Source organism: Eubalaena glacialis, chromosome 11 (genome assembly GCF_028564815.1).
Source record: "Eubalaena glacialis isolate mEubGla1 chromosome 11, mEubGla1.1.hap2.+ XY, whole genome shotgun sequence".
Taxonomy (NCBI): Eukaryota; Metazoa; Chordata; class Mammalia; order Artiodactyla; family Balaenidae; genus Eubalaena; species Eubalaena glacialis.
The window spans coordinates 87,780,156-87,800,953 of NC_083726.1; the positions used below are offsets into that span (position 1 = coordinate 87,780,156).

The 20,798-nt window shown below is 42.6% G+C and overlaps 2 pseudogenes; both read right to left on the reverse strand.

Moving 5' to 3' along the window:
* Positions 1 to 1,306: 1,306 nt before the first annotated feature.
* On the reverse strand, positions 1,307 to 2,708 carry LOC133101713 (E3 ubiquitin-protein ligase KCMF1-like; annotated as a pseudogene).
* Positions 2,709 to 11,048: 8,340 nt separating this feature from the next.
* LOC133101715 (E3 ubiquitin-protein ligase KCMF1-like) lies at positions 11,049 to 12,450 on the reverse strand (annotated as a pseudogene).
* Positions 12,451 to 20,798: the final 8,348 nt, after the last annotated feature.

Below are 20,798 nucleotides of genomic sequence, written 5' to 3' on the forward strand. Positions count from 1 at the left end.
CTAGGTGTCTTTGGATGATGTAAATGCTGAGCAGCGCTCAAAGTAAATCTCTGCATTATTTTTGGCTGGACCTAATGTCTGGTTTCCGCTTCAGTTAGAGAGACGTCTGTCATGAGTTCTCAAAATGAATTGGAGACCCGGTGTTTTTACATTGCAGCTCAGGTTTCCTCACTTTGGCACACCCACATTGAAAGAAAGCCTACCAAGAACTGTCTTCCTGAGGTTGTTTGAAAGCTGAGGAATGCAAGCCATTGAATTAAGCAAGCTGCTCCTAGCCCTTCAAACTGAACAGAAAGGGCGGTTCCCAGAGATGTGTTTCCCCGGATGGTGCTAAGATGGCTTTTGGGCCACAGTGTACTTCCACGGGAAAAGTACACACGCGAGAGTCCTAAGCACTGTGAGGAATACTGGAGCTAAAGCAGTCCATTGACTAAGGTTTCCTGGAAACTGTTGCACCCTATCTTTTGTGATGGGAAAATGTGCACCTTACCTCTAAACTAGAGGTCACATTTGGTTGGCACATTAGCTACAGAATGCTGTGGGATGAGCTCCAAGAAAGAAATCGAAAGCACGTGGTTTCTTTACGCAAATCTCACTGTTCCTCGCATAAATATTTGTAGAGTGATGAATAGATGGGCAGTGTGTGTTAGAGACACCTTGGAGGCCAAAACCATGTCGCTTTCCAAAGGGGGAAACGTGGGCTTTCCTGACATTCTCCAGTTACCAATTTGATCCCACAGGTCATTTACAGGCACTCTCTTCCTGACTACTGGAGACATTTGGGACACACTGGGACCTTCCACGATGACACGTTTGAGGCTGGGATTTCTGCGTGTGGTGAATAGCATTATGCATGTAATGACCTATTCAGGCCTAGGAGACTTTGGATCACCCAAATGCCTCGGAGTGTTACCGGTATATAGGTAGTCTTTTTTTTTTTTTTTTTAAGGTAAACCAGCCCAACAGATTTTATCGATTAATATTCATAATCACACACAGCAGCTTCATTAGATATTTCAATTTTCCTCTTCAGTTTGATTGTGGAGTATTAGCAGAAGCTTTTGCATGTCAAGGTACAGGAAGCAGAGATCACCCTGCACTGCTACCTATATTTTCCAGCTAGAGGTAAAAATTAGTTAAGTGGAAAGGATTATCATATAGATTTTCGCTCTTCCTTTTGAATGTACACAATAAAACAAGAGTGACAGACCTGAAATTACAATCACCAATCAAACCCAAGATAGTTGTTGTCCACATTCATTGGGAAATACAGCACAGAGGACATGGTCTGTGAATTGGGGTGTCATCAAAGAGGAGGTGGTGGAGGTTCATTTCCTATAGTACTCTCTTTTAAATTTAGGTTTTCTAAAGCAACATCTAAAGGCATAATATCTACACAGCCCAAAGCACCAAAATCTGCCAATTCACCCCGTTCATTCTCGTCTGAGGACGAGCTCTCTTCACGAAATAAAGTTGATCGAAGGCGCTCTTGAATAAAGAGGGTGCGGTCTGTGCACTCACTTTCTACGGACTGGTGCACTGTTTCAGACAATTTAGGATCGTTCAACCTTTTTAGAAGAAACTGGGAATTCTGGATAGTTTGCTGACTGCTTTCTGTGTTAGTTGTGTTGTTTGTTTCTGTGGAATGTGTGATTGTAGTGGTGACACTCCTTGTGTTAGTATGCCGGGTTGCGTTGCGTGCAGTGTCCAGTTGTGGCCGTGCTGCCCGGGCGTGCTGCCATTCTAGCTGCAGCTGTATCTGCAGTTGTTGTAACTGCGAAGCGGAAGGGCCAGAGGAATTAAGCTGTCCCCCTGCGGAACGTCTCACTCCTGATAACTGGGATCAAAGCTCACCTATAGGATCAATGGCTTCCCTATTGCTTGGAGAATATGAAGTCCGAGAAGAAGAAAGCCTGCCAGTAGAACTGCTAGTGGAATGAATGTTTGATCTACGTACACCAGGACCTCCCAATCCCCAGCCAAGGTGAAGCATTCATTCTATGTATATGTCGAACACCACTCGATTCATCTAAATCTCTAGGGGCTCTGTGTTCAAGAGTAAGACGAGCTGCAGGGTCATCCGTGACATGATTAGGACTGCCTCCAGGTAATGCTGCAAATACTGTATACATCACTTCTGTTGATGTTTCTGCATGTTCTTGAAGAGATGTCTCCGTATAGCCAATTTTTCCACAATAGGGACAAGTAAAAGCCTGTGGCTGCTCTACAGAGAAAGCTTAGGAACCATAGTACAAATCAACATCTACCCTTGTTAACATGCAGTGCATTGGATGGTCAGTTGTATGCCTTGTTCTTGTTGCACCACTTTCATAACAAGATGCACAAAAATCGTAACCATTGCATATTAAACACTTATAGCTGTGACCTTGAAAATTTCCCTTGAAACATGCATCACAGCTGACACCGTCACGTCGGGACATCCTATTTCAGAAGGTGGCGGCGGGGGCCCTACCGAGCGCAGGCTGCAGTGTCCCCCGCGGGGTCCTGGTCCTGCACTCGTGGGATGGCCTTCTTCCACTGGAATCCAGGGCTCGGCCGCGGGGACGGGGTGGGCAGCAGAGCGCTACGGCGCCGGCGGCAGCGCGGCGGCCGCGGCAGGAGGAAGCGCGGGCTGGGAATGAGGCCGGGCCTGGACGGGGCCGAGCTCCTCCAGGAGGCGGTCCGACGCCGCGGTTCCGCTGGCACATGCCTTGACTCGGTCACTCTCGGGCCCGCCGGTTCCAGGTTGTGGCGCCGCGCTCCGTAAATCCCGCTCCTCCCTACACCCGGCCCACCAACCGCCACTCTCCCCGGGCTCCAACTTCCGCCTTCTCCTCCTCTTCGTCCTCCTCCTCCACCTCATTCCCCCGCCTGCTCTGCAGCCCCGCCTCTCGCTGGCCGCGTCGGGCCCAGACGCCTGGTGCCCTGGGCGGGAGGGAACTGTGGGAGCGGCGCGGCCGCAGCGACTCGGGGCACGTCATCTGCGCGCACCCACAAGCAGGCAGCGGTCGGGCGCCGGGTGCCGGAGACCGCCCGAAACCGCCCTCGGCCTGGCGGCCGCCCCCTCACTACCACCTCTGTACTGTTTTTCAGGCTGGGCCTAGAGTCGACCTTCCCGCCATGCTACAGTGATGACTGGTATGAGTTCCCAGGATGTACTTTAGTCACAGGGATTGTTTCAGTGGAGTTTAGAGGTCCTCACAAATGGAGAGCCACGTTCAACACAAGACTGGCTAGAACCCTGTCCCCGGGACTGGTTTAAGCTGTAGAAAGGTAGCTATGCAAGCAAGAAAGTAATTAATTGCCCTTCCCTCTGCGTAGAAAGAGTTCATCCTAAAGTCTGTTTCGCGTTATGTTGCTTGGAAGATGCACAAGGGACCCACAGGACACACGTTCTCCCTCGGAAGTGAATTCATATGCCACTGTCTTAAATCTCCGAAAAGGCATAGAGGACTTAAAACACTCGATGCACTCAAGGATCCTGGAGGCAGCTGCACACCAAACTTTGCTGATGGGAAACACTGGGGTTTATCTTGAGGCTATGGGTCACATTGACTTCGCAATATAGGTAAGGTGCGCCTTAGGATGAACTCCTAGGAAGCAGTGGAGATCTCCGGCTTCTTATGAGAAAACTCATTTTTCGTCACGGAGTCATTCTTAGAAGTGCAAAAAAGATAGGCAACATCATGCAGCCTTGTGGCCGCCACTATCTAGTTTTCAAACGAGGAAACCACTGCCCTTCCTAGTCTTCCCAATTACAAAATCATTCCACGACATTTTTCCCTATCTCTTCAGAGTAGCTAAAATGACCCTTGGGACACACTTCACCCTTCCACGCAGCAACTTTTGGACTTGGCGTGTTCTGCGTCTGCTGCATTGCATAATCGTCTGAATGCCCCCGGTAGACCTAGGTGACATTGGATGTTCCAAATGCGTAGCAATGCTCAGGGTAAATCTCTACTGTATTTCGGGATGGTCCTACAGTCTAATCGCTGCTTCAAGATGAGAGACATCTGGCATGAATTCCCCAAATGAATTGGAGTCCCGGTGGTTTTTTGCAGTGCAGCTCCACTTTCCTCACTTAGGCAGACCCACATTGAAAGAGAGCCTGCCTAGAACCGTCTTCCTGAGGTTGTTTTTTTGTTTGTTTGTTTGTTTCAAATAGTCACATTAATTTTAATTTTAATTATTTTTTTTGAAGTTTTGAATTTTAAATTTTTTTAATGCAGCAGGATTATATTAGTTATCCAATTTATACATATGTGTGTATATATGTCAATGTCAGTCTCTCAATTCATCACACCACCTCCACCCTCGTGCCACTTTCCCCTCTTTTTGTCCATACTTTTTTCCTGTACATCTGTGTCACTATTTCTGCCCTGCAAACCCGTTCTTCTGTACCATTTTTCTAGGTTCCACATACATGTGTTAATATACCATAACTGTTTTTCTCTTTCTGGCTTACTTCACTCTGTATGACAGTCTCTAGATCCATCCACTTGTCTACAAATGACACAATTTCGTTCTTTTTAAGGCTGAGTAATATCCCATTGTACATATGTACCACATCTTCTTTAACTATTCGTCTGTTGATGGGCATTTAGGTTGCTTCCATGACCTGGCTATTGTAAGTAGTGCTGCAAGGAATACTGGGGTGCATGTGTCTTTTTGAATTATGGTATTCTCAGGTTATATGCCCACTAGTGGTATTGCTGGGTCATGTGGTAATTCTATTTTTAGTCTTTTAAGGAAGCTCCATACTGTTCTCCATAGTGGCTGTATCAATTTACATTCCAACCAACAGTGCAAGAGGGTTCCCTTTTCTCCACACCCTCTCCATCATTTGTTGTTTGTAGATTTTCTGATGATACCCATTGTAACTGGTGTGAGGTGATACCTCATTGTAGTTTTGATTTGCTTTTCTCTAATAATTAGTGATGTTGAGCAGCTTTTCATGTGCTTATTGGCCATTTGTATGTCTTTTTTCGAGAAATGTCTACTTAGCTCTTCTGCCCATTTTTTGATTGGGTGGTTTTTTTTTAATTTTTGAATTTTATTTTATATATTTTTTTTATACAGCAGGTTCTTATTAGTCATCAATTGTATACACATCTGTGTATACATGTCAACCCTAATTGCCCAATTCATCACACCCCCACTCCCACCCCACCACTGCTTTCCCCACTTGGTGTCTGTACATTTGTTCCCTACATCTTTGTCTCAATATCTGCCCTGCTAAGTGGTTCATCTGTACCATTTTTCTAGGTTCCACATATATGCCTTAATATACGATATTTGTTTTTCTCTTTCTGACTTACTTCACTCTGTATGACAGTCTCTAGATCCATTAATCTTTTCATGGGCATTTAGGTTGCTTCCATGACCTGGCTATTGTAAATAGTGCTGCAATGAACTTTGGGGTGCATGTGTCTTTTTGAATTATGGTTCTCTGGGTATATGCCCAGTAGTTGGATTGCTGGGTCATATGGTAATTCTATTTTTAGGTCTTTAAGGAACCTCCGTATTGTTCTCCATAGTGGCGCTATCAATTTACATTCCCACCAACAGTGCAAGAGGGTTCCCTTTTCTCCACACCCTCTCCAGCATTTGTTGTTTGTAGATTTTCTGATGATGCCCATTGTAAGTGGTGTGAGGTGATACCTCATTGTAGTTTCGATTTGCTTTTCTCTAACAATTAGTGGTGTTGGGCAGCTTTTCATGTGCTTCTTGGCCATCTGTATGTCTTCTTTCAAAAAATGTGTATTTAGCTCTTCTGCCCATTTTTTGCTGGGGTGGTTTTCTTTTTTTTTTTTACTATTGAGCTGCATGAGCTTTTTATATGTTTTGGAGATTAATCCTTTGTCCTCTGATTCATTTGAAATATTTTCTCCCATTCTGAGGGTTGTCTTTTCCTCTTGTTTATGGTTTCCTTTGCTGTGCAAAAGCTTTTATGTTTCATTCGGTCCCATTTGTTTATTTTTGTTTTATTTCCATTACTCTAGGCAGTGGATCAAAAAAGATCTTGCTGTGATTTATGTCAAAGAGTGTTCCTCCTATGTTTTCCTCTAAGACTTTTATATTGCCCAGTCTGACATTTAGGTCTCTAATCCATTTTGAGTTTATTTTTGGGTATGGTGTTATGGAGTGTTCTAATTTCCTTCTTTTACATGTAGCTGTCCAGTTTTCCCAGCACCACTTATTGCAGAGACTGTCTTTTCTCTATTGTATATCCTTGCCTACTCTGTCATAGATTAGTTGACTACAGGTGCGTTTGTTTATCTCTGGGCTTTCCATCCTGTTCCGTTGATCTCTATTTCTGGTTTTCTGCCAGTACCATATTGCCTTGATTACTGTAGCTTTGTAGTATAGTCTGAAGTCAGGGAGTCTGATTCCTCCAACTCCATTTTTTTCCCACAAGCCTGCTTTGGCTATTTGGGGTCTTTTGTGTCTCCATAGAAATTTTAAGATTTTTTTGTTCTACTTCTGTATAAAATGTCATTGGTAATTTGATAGGGATTGCATTGAATCTTTAGATTGCTGTGGGTAGTATACTCATTTTCACAATATTGATTCTTCCAATCCAAAAATATGGTATATCTCTCCATCTGTTGGTATCGTCTTTAATTTCTTTCATCAGTGTCTTATAGTTTTCGGCATAGTTGCCTCCCTATGTAGGTTTCTTCCTAGGTAATTTTTTGTTGTTGTTGCAATGGTAAATGGGAGTGTTTCCTTAATTTCTCTTTCAGATTTTTCATCATTAGTATATAGGAATGCAAGAGATTTCTATGCATTAAACTTGTATCCTTCAACTTTACCAGATTTATTGATTAGCTCTAGTAGTTTTCTGGTGGCATCTTTAGGATTCTCTATGTATAGTATCATGTCGTCTGCAAACAGTGACAGTTTTGCTTCTTCTTTCCCAATTTGTATTCTGTATATTTCTTTTTCTTCTCTGATGGCCGTGGCTAGGACTTCGAAAACTATGTTGAATAATCGTGGTGAGAGTGCACATCCTTGTCTTGTTCCTGATCTGAGAGGAAATTCTTTCAGTTTTTCACCTTTGAGAATGATGTTTGCTTTGGGTTTTTCATATACGGCCTTTATGATGTTGAGGTAGGTTTCCTCTATGCCCACTCTCTGGAGAGTTTTTATCATAAATGGGTGTTGAAAAGTCAAAAGCTTTTTCTACATCTATTGTGATGATCATATGGTGTTTCTTCTTCAATTTGCTAATTTGGTGTATCACATTGATTGATTTGCGTATATTGAAGAATCCTTGCATCCCTGGGATAAATCCCACTTGACATGGTGTATAATTCTATTAATGTGTTGTTGGATTCTGTTTGCCAGTATTTGGTTGAGGATTTTTGCATGTATATTCAAGAGTGATATTGGTCTGTAATTTCCTTTTTTTGTAGTATCTTTGCCTGGTTTTGGTATCAGGGTGATGGTGGCCTCATAGAATGAGTTTGGGAGTCTTCCTTCCTCCGCAATTTTTTGGAAGAGTTTGAGAAGGATGGGTGTTAGCTCTTCTCTAAATGTTTGATAGAAGTCACCTGTGAAGCCATCTGGACCTGGACTTTTGCTTGTTGGAAGTTTTTAAATCACGGTTTCAATTTCATTACTTGTGATTTGTCTGTTCATATTTTCCGTTTCTTCCTGGTTCAGCCTTGGAAGGTGATATCTTTCTAAGAATTTGTCCATTTCTTCCAGTTTGTCCATTTTATTTGCATAGATTTGCTTGTAGTAGTCTCTTAGGATGCTTTGTATTTCTGCGTTGTCTGTTGTAACTTCTCCGTTTTCATTTTTATTTTTATTGATCTGAGTCCTCTCTCTGTTTTTCTTGATGAGTCTGGTTAATGGTATATGAATTTTGTTTATCTTCTCAAAGAAGCAGCTTTTAGTTTTATTGATCTTTGTTATTGCTTTCTTTGTTTCTATTTATTTTATTTCTGCTCTGATCCTTTTGATTTCTTTCCTTCTACTCACTTTGCAATTTGTTTGTTTTTCTTTCTCTAGTTCTTTGAGGTGTAAGGTTAGATTGTTTATTTGTGATTTTTCTTGTTTCTTGAGGTAGGCTTTTATTGCTATAAACTTCCCTTAGAACGGCTTTTGCTGCATCCCATAGGTTTAGGATCGTCTTGTTTTCTTTGTCATGTGTCTCTAGGTATTTTTTGATTTCCTCTTTGATTTCTTCAGTGATCTCTTGGTTATTTAGTAACGTAGTGTTTAGCCTCCATATGTTTTGTGTTTCTTACGTTTTTTCCCCTGTAATAGATTTCTAATCTCATAGCATTGTGGTCCCAAAAGATAATTGATGTGATTTCAATTTTCTTAAATTTACTGAGGTTTAATTTGTGACCCGTGATGTAATCTATCCTAGAGAATGTTCCATGTGCACTTGAGAAGAAAGTGTAATCTGCTGTTTTGGAATGGAATGTCCTGTAAATATCCATTAAATCTATCTGGTCTATTGTGTCATTTAAAGCTCGAGTTTCCTTATTAATTTTCTGTTTGGATGATCTGTCCATTGGTGTAAGTGAGGTGTTAAACTCCCCCACTATTATGTGTTACTGTCGATTTCCTCTTTTATAGATGTTAGCAGTTGCCTTATGTATTGAAGTGGTCCTATGTTGGGTGCATATACATTTATGACTGTTTTATATATATATATATATATATATATGGGATTCCCGACATTCTCCAATTACAAACTTGACCTCACAGCACATTTACCGTCACTCTCTGCCTGACTACTGGAGCCTTTGGTGACACACTGGGCCCTTACATGATGACACATTGGACGCCGAGAGTCCTGCATACGGTGAATAGCATTACCCATGTAATGATCTAGGCAGGCCTAGGTGTCTTTGTATCATCCAAATGCCTCGCGGTGTTACCGGTATTTTGGTACGTTTATCTGGCTTCACCCAAGGTCTACCTTCCCGTCATGGAAGAGAGATGACAAGTAGGAGTTTCCAGGAGGTACTTTAGCCACGGGGATTGATTCATTTCAGCTCAGTGACACTCAAAAAGGGAGAGCAACGTTGAACTTAAGAATGGGTCAAACTGTGTCCCCAGGGCTGTTTTAAAGCTGTAGAAAGCGAGCTATACAAGCAAAAAGCAATTAATTCCTCTTCCCACTGCATAGAAATAGCTGATCTCAACAGTCTGTCTCGTGTTATTTCTCTTGGAAGATATCCAAGGAACTGACAGGACAAAACTGTCTCCCAAACACATGAATTCATACATGACGGTCTTAAGCCTAGAAAAAGGCATCGAGGAGTTCAAGCAGTCGATCGACTCAGGGTTCATGGAGACTGCTGCACACCAAACTTTGCTTATGGGAAACACTGGGGCTTACCTTGATGTTAGGGGTCACGTTCACTTTGCACTTTATCTAGGGTGGGCAGTGGCATGAGCTCTGACCAAGCGGTGAAAACCTCCCCACTACTTATGAGAAAACGTGCTTTTATTCACAGAGGCATCCCCAGAAATGAATAAAAGATGGTTAACGTCAGACAGCCTTGAAGTTGTCACTATCTGTCTTTAAAAAGGGAAAAATACTGACTTTTCTAGTCCTCCCAATTACAAAGTAGATCACACAGCACATTTACTTATCTTTTCTGACTAGCTACAAGAGACACTTGGAACAAAGATTGCCCTTGCACGATGAGACCTTTGGGTGCTACGTGTACTGTGAGCAATTAACTGTAGAATCTTCTAAATGCCCTCAGTAGGCCTAGGTGTCTTTGGATGATGTAAATGCTGAGCAGCGCTCAAAGTAAATCTCTGCATTATTTTTGGCTGGACCTAATGTCTGGTTTCCTCTTCAGTTAGAGAGACGTCTGTCATGAGTTCTCAAAATGAATTGGAGACCCGGTGTTTTTACATTGCAGCTCAGGTTTCCTCACTTTGGCACACCCACATTGAAAGAAAGCCTACCAAGAACTGTCTTCCTGAGGTTGTTTGAAAGCTGAGGAATGCAAGCCATTGAATTAAGCAAGCTGCTCCTAGCCCTTCAAACTGAACAGAAAGGGCGGTTCCCAGAGATGTGTTTCCCCGGATGGTGCTAAGATGGCTTTTGGGCCACAGTGTACTTCCACGGGAAAAGTACACACGCGAGAGTCCTAAGCACTGTGAGGAATACTGGAGCTAAAGCAGTCCACTGACTAAGGTTTCCTGGAAACTGTTGCACCCTATCTTTTGTGATGGGAAAATGTGCACCTTACCTCTAAACTAGAGGTCACATTTGGTTGGCACATTAGCTACAGAATGCTGTGGGATGAGCTCCAAGAAAGAAATCGAAAGCACGTGGTTTCTTTACGCAAATCTCACTGTTCCTCGCATAAATATTTGTAGAGTGATGAATAGATGGGCAGTGTGTGTTAGAGACACCTTGGAGGCCAAAACCATGTCGCTTTCCAAAGGGGGAAACGTGGGCTTTCCTGACATTCTCCAGTTACCAATTTGATCCCACAGGTCATTTACAGGCACTCTCTTCCTGACTACTGGAGACATTTGGGACACACTGGGACCTTCCACGATGACACGTTTGAGGCTGGGATTTCTGCGTGTGGTGAATAGCATTATGCATGTAATGACCTATTCAGGCCTAGGAGACTTTGGATCACCCAAATGCCTCGGAGTGTTACCGGTATATAGGTAGTCTTTTTTTTTTTTTTTTTAAGGTAAACCAGCCCAACAGATTTTATCGATTAATATTCATAATCACACACAGCAGCTTCATTAGATATTTCAATTTTCCTCTTCAGTTTGATTGTGGAGTATTAGCAGAAGCTTTTGCATGTCAAGGTACAGGAAGCAGAGATCACCCTGCACTGCTACCTATATTTTCCAGCTAGAGGTAAAAATTAGTTAAGTGGAAAGGATTATCATATAGATTTTCGCTCTTCCTTTTGAATGTACACAATAAAACAAGAGTGACAGACCTGAAATTACAATCACCAATCAAACCCAAGATAGTTGTTGTCCACATTCATTGGGAAATACAGCACAGAGGACATGGTCTGTGAATTGGGGTGTCATCAAAGAGGAGGTGGTGGAGGTTCATTTCCTATAGTACTCTCTTTTAAATTTAGGTTTTCTAAAGCAACATCTAAAGGCATAATATCTACACAGCCCAAAGCACCAAAATCTGCCAATTCACCCCGTTCATTCTCGTCTGAGGACGAGCTCTCTTCACGAAATAAAGTTGATCGAAGGCGCTCTTGAATAAAGAGGGTGCGGTCTGTGCACTCACTTTCTACGGACTGGTGCACTGTTTCAGACAATTTAGGATCGTTCAACCTTTTTAGAAGAAACTGGGAATTCTGGATAGTTTGCTGACTGCTTTCTGTGTTAGTTGTGTTGTTTGTTTCTGTGGAATGTGTGATTGTAGTGGTGACACTCCTTGTGTTAGTATGCCGGGTTGCGTTGCGTGCAGTGTCCAGTTGTGGCCGTGCTGCCCGGGCGTGCTGCCATTCTAGCTGCAGCTGTATCTGCAGTTGTTGTAACTGCGAAGCGGAAGGGCCAGAGGAATTAAGCTGTCCCCCTGCGGAACGTCTCACTCCTGATAACTGGGATCAAAGCTCACCTATAGGATCAATGGCTTCCCTATTGCTTGGAGAATATGAAGTCCGAGAAGAAGAAAGCCTGCCAGTAGAACTGCTAGTGGAATGAATGTTTGATCTACGTACACCAGGACCTCCCAATCCCCAGCCAAGGTGAAGCATTCATTCTATGTATATGTCGAACACCACTCGATTCATCTAAATCTCTAGGGGCTCTGTGTTCAAGAGTAAGACGAGCTGCAGGGTCATCCGTGACATGATTAGGACTGCCTCCAGGTAATGCTGCAAATACTGTATACATCACTTCTGTTGATGTTTCTGCATGTTCTTGAAGAGATGTCTCCGTATAGCCAATTTTTCCACAATAGGGACAAGTAAAAGCCTGTGGCTGCTCTACAGAGAAAGCTTAGGAACCATAGTACAAATCAACATCTACCCTTGTTAACATGCAGTGCATTGGATGGTCAGTTGTATGCCTTGTTCTTGTTGCACCACTTTCATAACAAGATGCACAAAAATCGTAACCATTGCATATTAAACACTTATAGCTGTGACCTTGAAAATTTCCCTTGAAACATGCATCACAGCTGACACCGTCACGTCGGGACATCCTATTTCAGAAGGTGGCGGCGGGGGCCCTACCGAGCGCAGGCTGCAGTGTCCCCCGCGGGGTCCTGGTCCTGCACTCGTGGGATGGCCTTCTTCCACTGGAATCCAGGGCTCGGCCGCGGGGACGGGGTGGGCAGCAGAGCGCTACGGCGCCGGCGGCAGCGCGGCGGCCGCGGCAGGAGGAAGCGCGGGCTGGGAATGAGGCCGGGCCTGGACGGGGCCGAGCTCCTCCAGGAGGCGGTCCGACGCCGCGGTTCCGCTGGCACATGCCTTGACTCGGTCGCTCTCGGGCCCGCCGGTTCCAGGTTGTGGCGCCGCGCTCCGTAAATCCCGCTCCTCCCTACACCCGGCCCACCAACCGCCACTCTCCCCGGGCTCCAACTTCCGCCTTCTCCTCCTCTTCGTCCTCCTCCTCCACCTCATTCCCCCGCCTGCTCTGCAGCCCCGCCTCTCGCTGGCCGCGTCGGGCCCAGACGCCTGGTGCCCTGGGCGGGAGGGAACTGTGGGAGCGGCGCGGCCGCAGCGACTCGGGGCACGTCATCTGCGCGCACCCACAAGCAGGCAGCGGTCGGGCGCCGGGTGCCGGAGACCGCCCGAAACCGCCCTCGGCCTGGCGGCCGCCCCCTCACTACCACCTCTGTACTGTTTTTCAGGCTGGGCCTAGAGTCGACCTTCCCGCCATGCTACAGTGATGACTGGTATGAGTTCCCAGGATGTACTTTAGTCACAGGGATTGTTTCAGTGGAGTTTAGAGGTCCTCACAAATGGAGAGCCACGTTCAACACAAGACTGGCTAGAACCCTGTCCCCGGGACTGGTTTAAGCTGTAGAAAGGTAGCTATGCAAGCAAGAAAGTAATTAATTGCCCTTCCCTCTGCGTAGAAAGAGTTCATCCTAAAGTCTGTTTCGCGTTATGTTGCTTGGAAGATGCACAAGGGACCCACAGGACACACGTTCTCCCTCGGAAGTGAATTCATATGCCACTGTCTTAAATCTCCGAAAAGGCATAGAGGACTTAAAACACTCGATGCACTCAAGGATCCTGGAGGCAGCTGCACACCAAACTTTGCTGATGGGAAACACTGGGGTTTATCTTGAGGCTATGGGTCACATTGACTTCGCAATATAGGTAAGGTGCGCCTTAGGATGAACTCCTAGGAAGCAGTGGAGATCTCCGGCTTCTTATGAGAAAACTCATTTTTCATCACGGAGTCATTCCTAGAAGTGCAAAAAAGATAGGCAACATCATGCAGCCTTGTGGCCGCCACTATCTAGTTTTCAAACGAGGAAACCACTGCCCTTCCTAGTCTTCCCAATTACAAAATCATTCCACGACATTTTTCCCTATCTCTTCAGAGTAGCTAAAATGACCCTTGGGACACACTTCACCCTTCCACGCAGCAACTTTTGGACTTGGCGTGTTCTGCGTCTGCTGCATTGCATAATCGTCTGAATGCCCCCGGTAGACCTAGGTGACATTGGATGTTCCAAATGCGTAGCAATGCTCAGGGTAAATCTCTACTGTATTTCGGGATGGTCCTACAGTCTAATCGCTGCTTCAAGATGAGAGACATCTGGCATGAATTCCCCAAATGAATTGGAGTCCCGGTGGTTTTTTGCAGTGCAGCTCCACTTTCCTCACTTAGGCAGACCCACATTGAAAGAGAGCCTGCCTAGAACCGTCTTCCTGAGGTTGTTTTTTTGTTTGTTTGTTTGTTTCAAATAGTCACATTAATTTTAATTTTAATTATTTTTTTTGAAGTTTTGAATTTTAAATTTTTTTAATGCAGCAGGATTATATTAGTTATCCAATTTATACATATGTGTGTATATATGTCAATGTCAGTCTCTCAATTCATCACACCACCTCCACCCTCGTGCCACTTTCCCCTCTTTTTGTCCATACTTTTTTCCTGTACATCTGTGTCACTATTTCTGCCCTGCAAACCCGTTCTTCTGTACCATTTTTCTAGGTTCCACATACATGTGTTAATATACCATAACTGTTTTTCTCTTTCTGGCTTACTTCACTCTGTATGACAGTCTCTAGATCCATCCACTTGTCTACAAATGACACAATTTCGTTCTTTTTAAGGCTGAGTAATATCCCATTGTACATATGTACCACATCTTCTTTAACTATTCGTCTGTTGATGGGCATTTAGGTTGCTTCCATGACCTGGCTATTGTAAGTAGTGCTGCAAGGAATACTGGGGTGCATGTGTCTTTTTGAATTATGGTATTCTCAGGTTATATGCCCACTAGTGGTATTGCTGGGTCATGTGGTAATTCTATTTTTAGTCTTTTAAGGAAGCTCCATACTGTTCTCCATAGTGGCTGTATCAATTTACATTCCAACCAACAGTGCAAGAGGGTTCCCTTTTCTCCACACCCTCTCCATCATTTGTTGTTTGTAGATTTTCTGATGATACCCATTGTAACTGGTGTGAGGTGATACCTCATTGTAGTTTTGATTTGCTTTTCTCTAATAATTAGTGATGTTGAGCAGCTTTTCATGTGCTTATTGGCCATTTGTATGTCTTTTTTCGAGAAATGTCTACTTAGCTCTTCTGCCCATTTTTTGATTGGGTGGTTTTTTTTTAATTTTTGAATTTTATTTTATATATTTTTTTTATACAGCAGGTTCTTATTAGTCATCAATTGTATACACATCTGTGTATACATGTCAACCCTAATTGCCCAATTCATCACACCCCCACTCCCACCCCACCACTGCTTTCCCCACTTGGTGTCTGTACATTTGTTCCCTACATCTTTGTCTCAATATCTGCCCTGCTAAGTGGTTCATCTGTACCATTTTTCTAGGTTCCACATATATGCCTTAATATACGATATTTGTTTTTCTCTTTCTGACTTACTTCACTCTGTATGACAGTCTCTAGATCCATTAATCTTTTCATGGGCATTTAGGTTGCTTCCATGACCTGGCTATTGTAAATAGTGCTGCAATGAACTTTGGGGTGCATGTGTCTTTTTGAATTATGGTTCTCTGGGTATATGCCCAGTAGTTGGATTGCTGGGTCATATGGTAATTCTATTTTTAGGTCTTTAAGGAACCTCCGTATTGTTCTCCATAGTGGCGCTATCAATTTACATTCCCACCAACAGTGCAAGAGGGTTCCGTTTTCTCCACACCCTCTCCAGCATTTGTTGTTTGTAGATTTTCTGATGATGCCCATTGTAAGTGGTGTGAGGTGATACCTCATTGTAGTTTCGATTTGCTTTTCTCTAACAATTAGTGGTGTTGGGCAGCTTTTCATGTGCTTCTTGGCCATCTGTATGTCTTCTTTCAAAAAATGTGTATTTAGCTCTTCTGCCCATTTTTTGCTGGGGTGGTTTTCTTTTTTTTTTTTACTATTGAGCTGCATGAGCTTTTTATATGTTTTGGAGATTAATCCTTTGTCCTCTGATTCATTTGAAATATTTTCTCCCATTCTGAGGGTTGTCTTTTCCTCTTGTTTATGGTTTCCTTTGCTGTGCAAAAGCTTTTATGTTTCATTCGGTCCCATTTGTTTATTTTTGTTTTATTTCCATTACTCTAGGCAGTGGATCAAAAAAGATCTTGCTGTGATTTATGTCAAAGAGTGTTCCTCCTATGTTTTCCTCTAAGACTTTTATATTGCCCAGTCTGACATTTAGGTCTCTAATCCATTTTGAGTTTATTTTTGGGTATGGTGTTATGGAGTGTTCTAATTTCCTTCTTTTACATGTAGCTGTCCAGTTTTCCCAGCACCACTTATTGCAGAGACTGTCTTTTCTCTATTGTATATCCTTGCCTACTCTGTCATAGATTAGTTGACTACAGGTGCGTTTGTTTATCTCTGGGCTTTCCATCCTGTTCCGTTGATCTCTATTTCTGGTTTTCTGCCAGTACCATATTGCCTTGATTACTGTAGCTTTGTAGTATAGTCTGAAGTCAGGGAGTCTGATTCCTCCAACTCCATTTTTTTCCCACAAGCCTGCTTTGGCTATTTGGGGTCTTTTGTGTCTCCATAGAAATTTTAAGATTTTTTTGTTCTACTTCTGTATAAAATGTCATTGGTAATTTGATAGGGATTGCATTGAATCTTTAGATTGCTGTGGGTAGTATACTCATTTTCACAATATTGATTCTTCCAATCCAAAAATATGGTATATCTCTCCATCTGTTGGTATCGTCTTTAATTTCTTTCATCAGTGTCTTATAGTTTTCGGCATAGTTGCCTCCCTATGTAGGTTTCTTCCTAGGTAATTTTTTGTTGTTGTTGCAATGGTAAATGGGAGTGTTTCCTTAATTTCTCTTTCAGATTTTTCATCATTAGTATATAGGAATGCAAGAGATTTCTATGCATTAAACTTGTATCCTTCAACTTTACCAGATTTATTGATTAGCTCTAGTAGTTTTCTGGTGGCATCTTTAGGATTCTCTATGTATAGTATCATGTCGTCTGCAAACAGTGACAGTTTTGCTTCTTCTTTCCCAATTTGTATTCTGTATATTTCTTTTTCTTCTCTGATGGCCGTGGCTAGGACTTCGAAAACTATGTTGAATAATCGTGGTGAGAGTGCACATCCTTGTCTTGTTCCTGATCTGAGAGGAAATTCTTTCAGTTTTTCACCTTTGAGAATGATGTTTGCTTTGGGTTTTTCATATACGGCCTTTATGATGTTGAGGTAGGTTTCCTCTATGCCCACTCTCTGGAGAGTTTTTATCATAAATGGGTGTTGAAAAGTCAAAAGCTTTTTCTACATCTATTGTGATGATCATATGGTGTTTCTTCTTCAATTTGCTAATTTGGTGTATCACATTGATTGATTTGCGTATATTGAAGAATCCTTGCATCCCTGGGATAAATCCCACTTGACATGGTGTATAATTCTATTAATGTGTTGTTGGATTCTGTTTGCCAGTATTTGGTTGAGGATTTTTGCATGTATATTCAAGAGTGATATTGGTCTGTAATTTCCTTTTTTTGTAGTATCTTTGCCTGGTTTTGGTATCAGGGTGATGGTGGCCTCATAGAATGAGTTTGGGAGTCTTCCTTCCTCCGCAATTTTTTGGAAGAGTTTGAGAAGGATGGGTGTTAGCTCTTCTCTAAATGTTTGATAGAAGTCACCTGTGAAGCCATCTGGACCTGGACTTTTGCTTGTTGGAAGTTTTTAAATCACGGTTTCAATTTCATTACTTGTGATTTGTCTGTTCATATTTTCCGTTTCTTCCTGGTTCAGCCTTGGAAGGTGATATCTTTCTAAGAATTTGTCCATTTCTTCCAGTTTGTCCATTTTATTTGCATAGATTTGCTTGTAGTAGTCTCTTAGGATGCTTTGTATTTCTGCGTTGTCTGTTGTAACTTCTCCGTTTTCATTTTTATTTTTATTGATCTGAGTCCTCTCTCTGTTTTTCTTGATGAGTCTGGTTAATGGTATATGAATTTTGTTTATCTTCTCAAAGAAGCAGCTTTTAGTTTTATTGATCTTTGTTATTGCTTTCTTTGTTTCTATTTATTTTATTTCTGCTCTGATCCTTTTGATTTCTTTCCTTCTACTCACTTTGCAATTTGTTTGTTTTTCTTTCTCTAGTTCTTTGAGGTGTAAGGTTAGATTGTTTATTTGTGATTTTTCTTGTTTCTTGAGGTAGGCTTTTATTGCTATAAACTTCCCTTAGAACGGCTTTTGCTGCATCCCATAGGTTTAGGATCGTCTTGTTTTCTTTGTCATGTGTCTCTAGGTATTTTTTGATTTCCTCTTTGATTTCTTCAGTGATCTCTTGGTTATTTAGTAACGTAGTGTTTAGCCTCCATATGTTTTGTGTTTCTTACGTTTTTTCCCCTGTAATAGATTTCTAATCTCATAGCATTGTGGTCCCAAAAGATAATTGATGTGATTTCAATTTTCTTAAATTTACTGAGGTTTAATTTGTGACCCGTGATGTAATCTATCCTAGAGAATGTTCCATGTGCACTTGAGAAGAAAGTGTAATCTGCTGTTTTGGAATGGAATGTCCTGTAAATATCCATTAAATCTATCTGGTCTATTGTGTCATTTAAAGCTCGAGTTTCCTTATTAATTTTCTGTTTGGATGATCTGTCCATTGGTGTAAGTGAGGTGTTAAACTCCCCCAATATTATGTGTTACTGTCGATTTCCTCTTTTATAGATGTTAGCAGTTGCCTTATGTATTGAAGTGGTCCTATGTTGGGTGCATATACATTTATGACTGTTTTATATATATATATATATATATATATATATATATGGGATTCCCGACATTCTCCAATTACAAACTTGACCTCACAGCACATTTACCGTCACTCTCTGCCTGACTACTGGAGCCTTTGGTGACACACTGGGCCCTTACATGATGACACATTGGACGCCGAGAGTCCTGCATACGGTGAATAGCATTACCCATGTAATGATCTAGGCAGGCCTAGGTGTCTTTGTATCATCCAAATGCCTCGCGGTGTTACCGGTATTTTGGTACGTTTATCTGGCTTCACCCAAGGTCTACCTTCCCGTCATGGAAGAGAGATGACAAGTAGGAGTTTCCAGGAGGTACTTTAGCCACGGGGATTGATTCATTTCAGCTCAGTGACACTCAAAAAGGGAGAGCAACGTTGAACTTAAGAATGGGTCAAACTGTGTCCCCAGGGCTGTTTTAAAGCTGTAGAAAGCGAGCTATACAAGCAAAAAGCAATTAATTCCTCTTCCCACTGCATAGAAATAGCTGATCTCAACAGTCTGTCTCGTGTTATTTCTCTTGGAAGATATCCAAGGAACTGACAGGACAAAACTGTCTCCCAAACACATGAATTCATACATGACGGTCTTAAGCCTAGAAAAAGGCATCGAGGAGTTCAAGCAGTCGATCGACTCAGGGTTCATGGAGACTGCTGCACACCAAACTTTGCTTATGGGAAACACTGGGGCTTACCTTGATGTTAGGGGTCACGTTCACTTTGCACTTTATCTAGGGTGGGCAGTGGCATGAGCTCTGACCAAGCGGTGAAAACCTCCCCACTACTTATGAGAAAACGTGCTTTTATTCACAGAGGCATCCCCAGAAATGAATAAAAGATGGTTAACGTCAGACAGCCTTGAAGTTGTCACTATCTGTCTTTAAAAAGGGAAAAATACTGACTTTTCTAGTCCTCCCAATTACAAAGTAGATCACACAGCACATTTACTTATCTTTTCTGACTAGCTACAAGAGACACTTGGAACAAAGATTGCCCTTGCACGATGAGACCTTTGGGTGCTACGTGTACTGTGAGCAATTAACTGTAGAATCTTCTAAATGCCCTCAGTAGGCCTAGGTGTCTTTGGATGATGTAAATGCTGAGCAGCGCTCAAAGTAAATCTCTGCATTATTTTTGGCTGGACCTAATGTCTGGTTTCCTCTTCAGTTAGAGAGACGTCTGTCATGAGTTCTCAAAATGAATTGGAGACCCGGTGTTTTTACATTGCAGCTCAGGTTTCCTCACTTTGGCACACCCACATTGAAAGAAAGCCTACCAAGAACTGTCTTCCTGAGGTTGTTTGAAAGCTGAGGAATGCAAGCCATTGAATTAAGCAAGCTGCTCCTAGCCCTTCAAACTGAACAGAAAGGGCGGTTCCCAGAGATGTGTTTCCCCGGATGGTGCTAAGATGGCTTTTGGGCCACAGTGTACTTCCACGGGAAAAGTACACACGCGAGAGTCCTAAGCACTGTGAGGAATACTGGAGCTAAAGCAGTCCATTGACTAAGGTTTCCTGGAAACTGTTGCACCCTATCTTTTGTGATGGGAAAATGTGCACCTTACCTCTAAACTAGAGGTCACATTTGGTTGGCACATTAGCTACAGAATGCTGTGGGATGAGCTCCAAGAAAGAAATCGAAAGCACGTGGTTTCTTTACGCAAATCTCACTGTTCCTCGCATAAATATTTGTAGAGTGATGAATAGATGGGCAGTGTGTGTTAGAGACACCTTGGAGGCCAAAACCATGTCGCTTTCCAAAGGGGGAAACGTGGGCTTTCCTGACATTCTCCAGTTACCAATTTGATCCCACAGGTCATTTACAGGCACTCTCTTCCTGACTACTGGAGACATTTGGGACACACTGGGACCTTCCACGATGACACGTTTGAGGCTGGGATTTCTGCGTGTGGTGAATAGCATTATGCATGTAATGACCTATTCAGGCCTAGGAGACTTTGGATCACCCAAATGCCTCGGAGTGTTACCGGTATATAGGTAGTCTTTTTTTTTTTTTTTTTAAGGTAAACCAGCCCAACAGATTTTATCGATTAATATTCATAATCACACACAGCAGCTTCATTAGATATTTCAATTTTCCTCTTCAGTTTGATTGTGGAGTATTAGCAGAAGCTTTTGCATGTCAAGGTACAGGAAGCAGAGATCACCCTGCACTGCTACCTATATTTTCCAGCTAGAGGTAAAAATTAGTTAAGTGGAAAGGATTATCATATAGATTTTCGCTCTTCCTTTTGAATGTACACAATAAAACAAGAGTGACAGACCTGAAATTACAATCACCAATCAAACCCAAGATAGTTGTTGTCCACATTCATTGGGAAATACAGCACAGAGGACATGGTCTGTGAATTGGGGTGTCA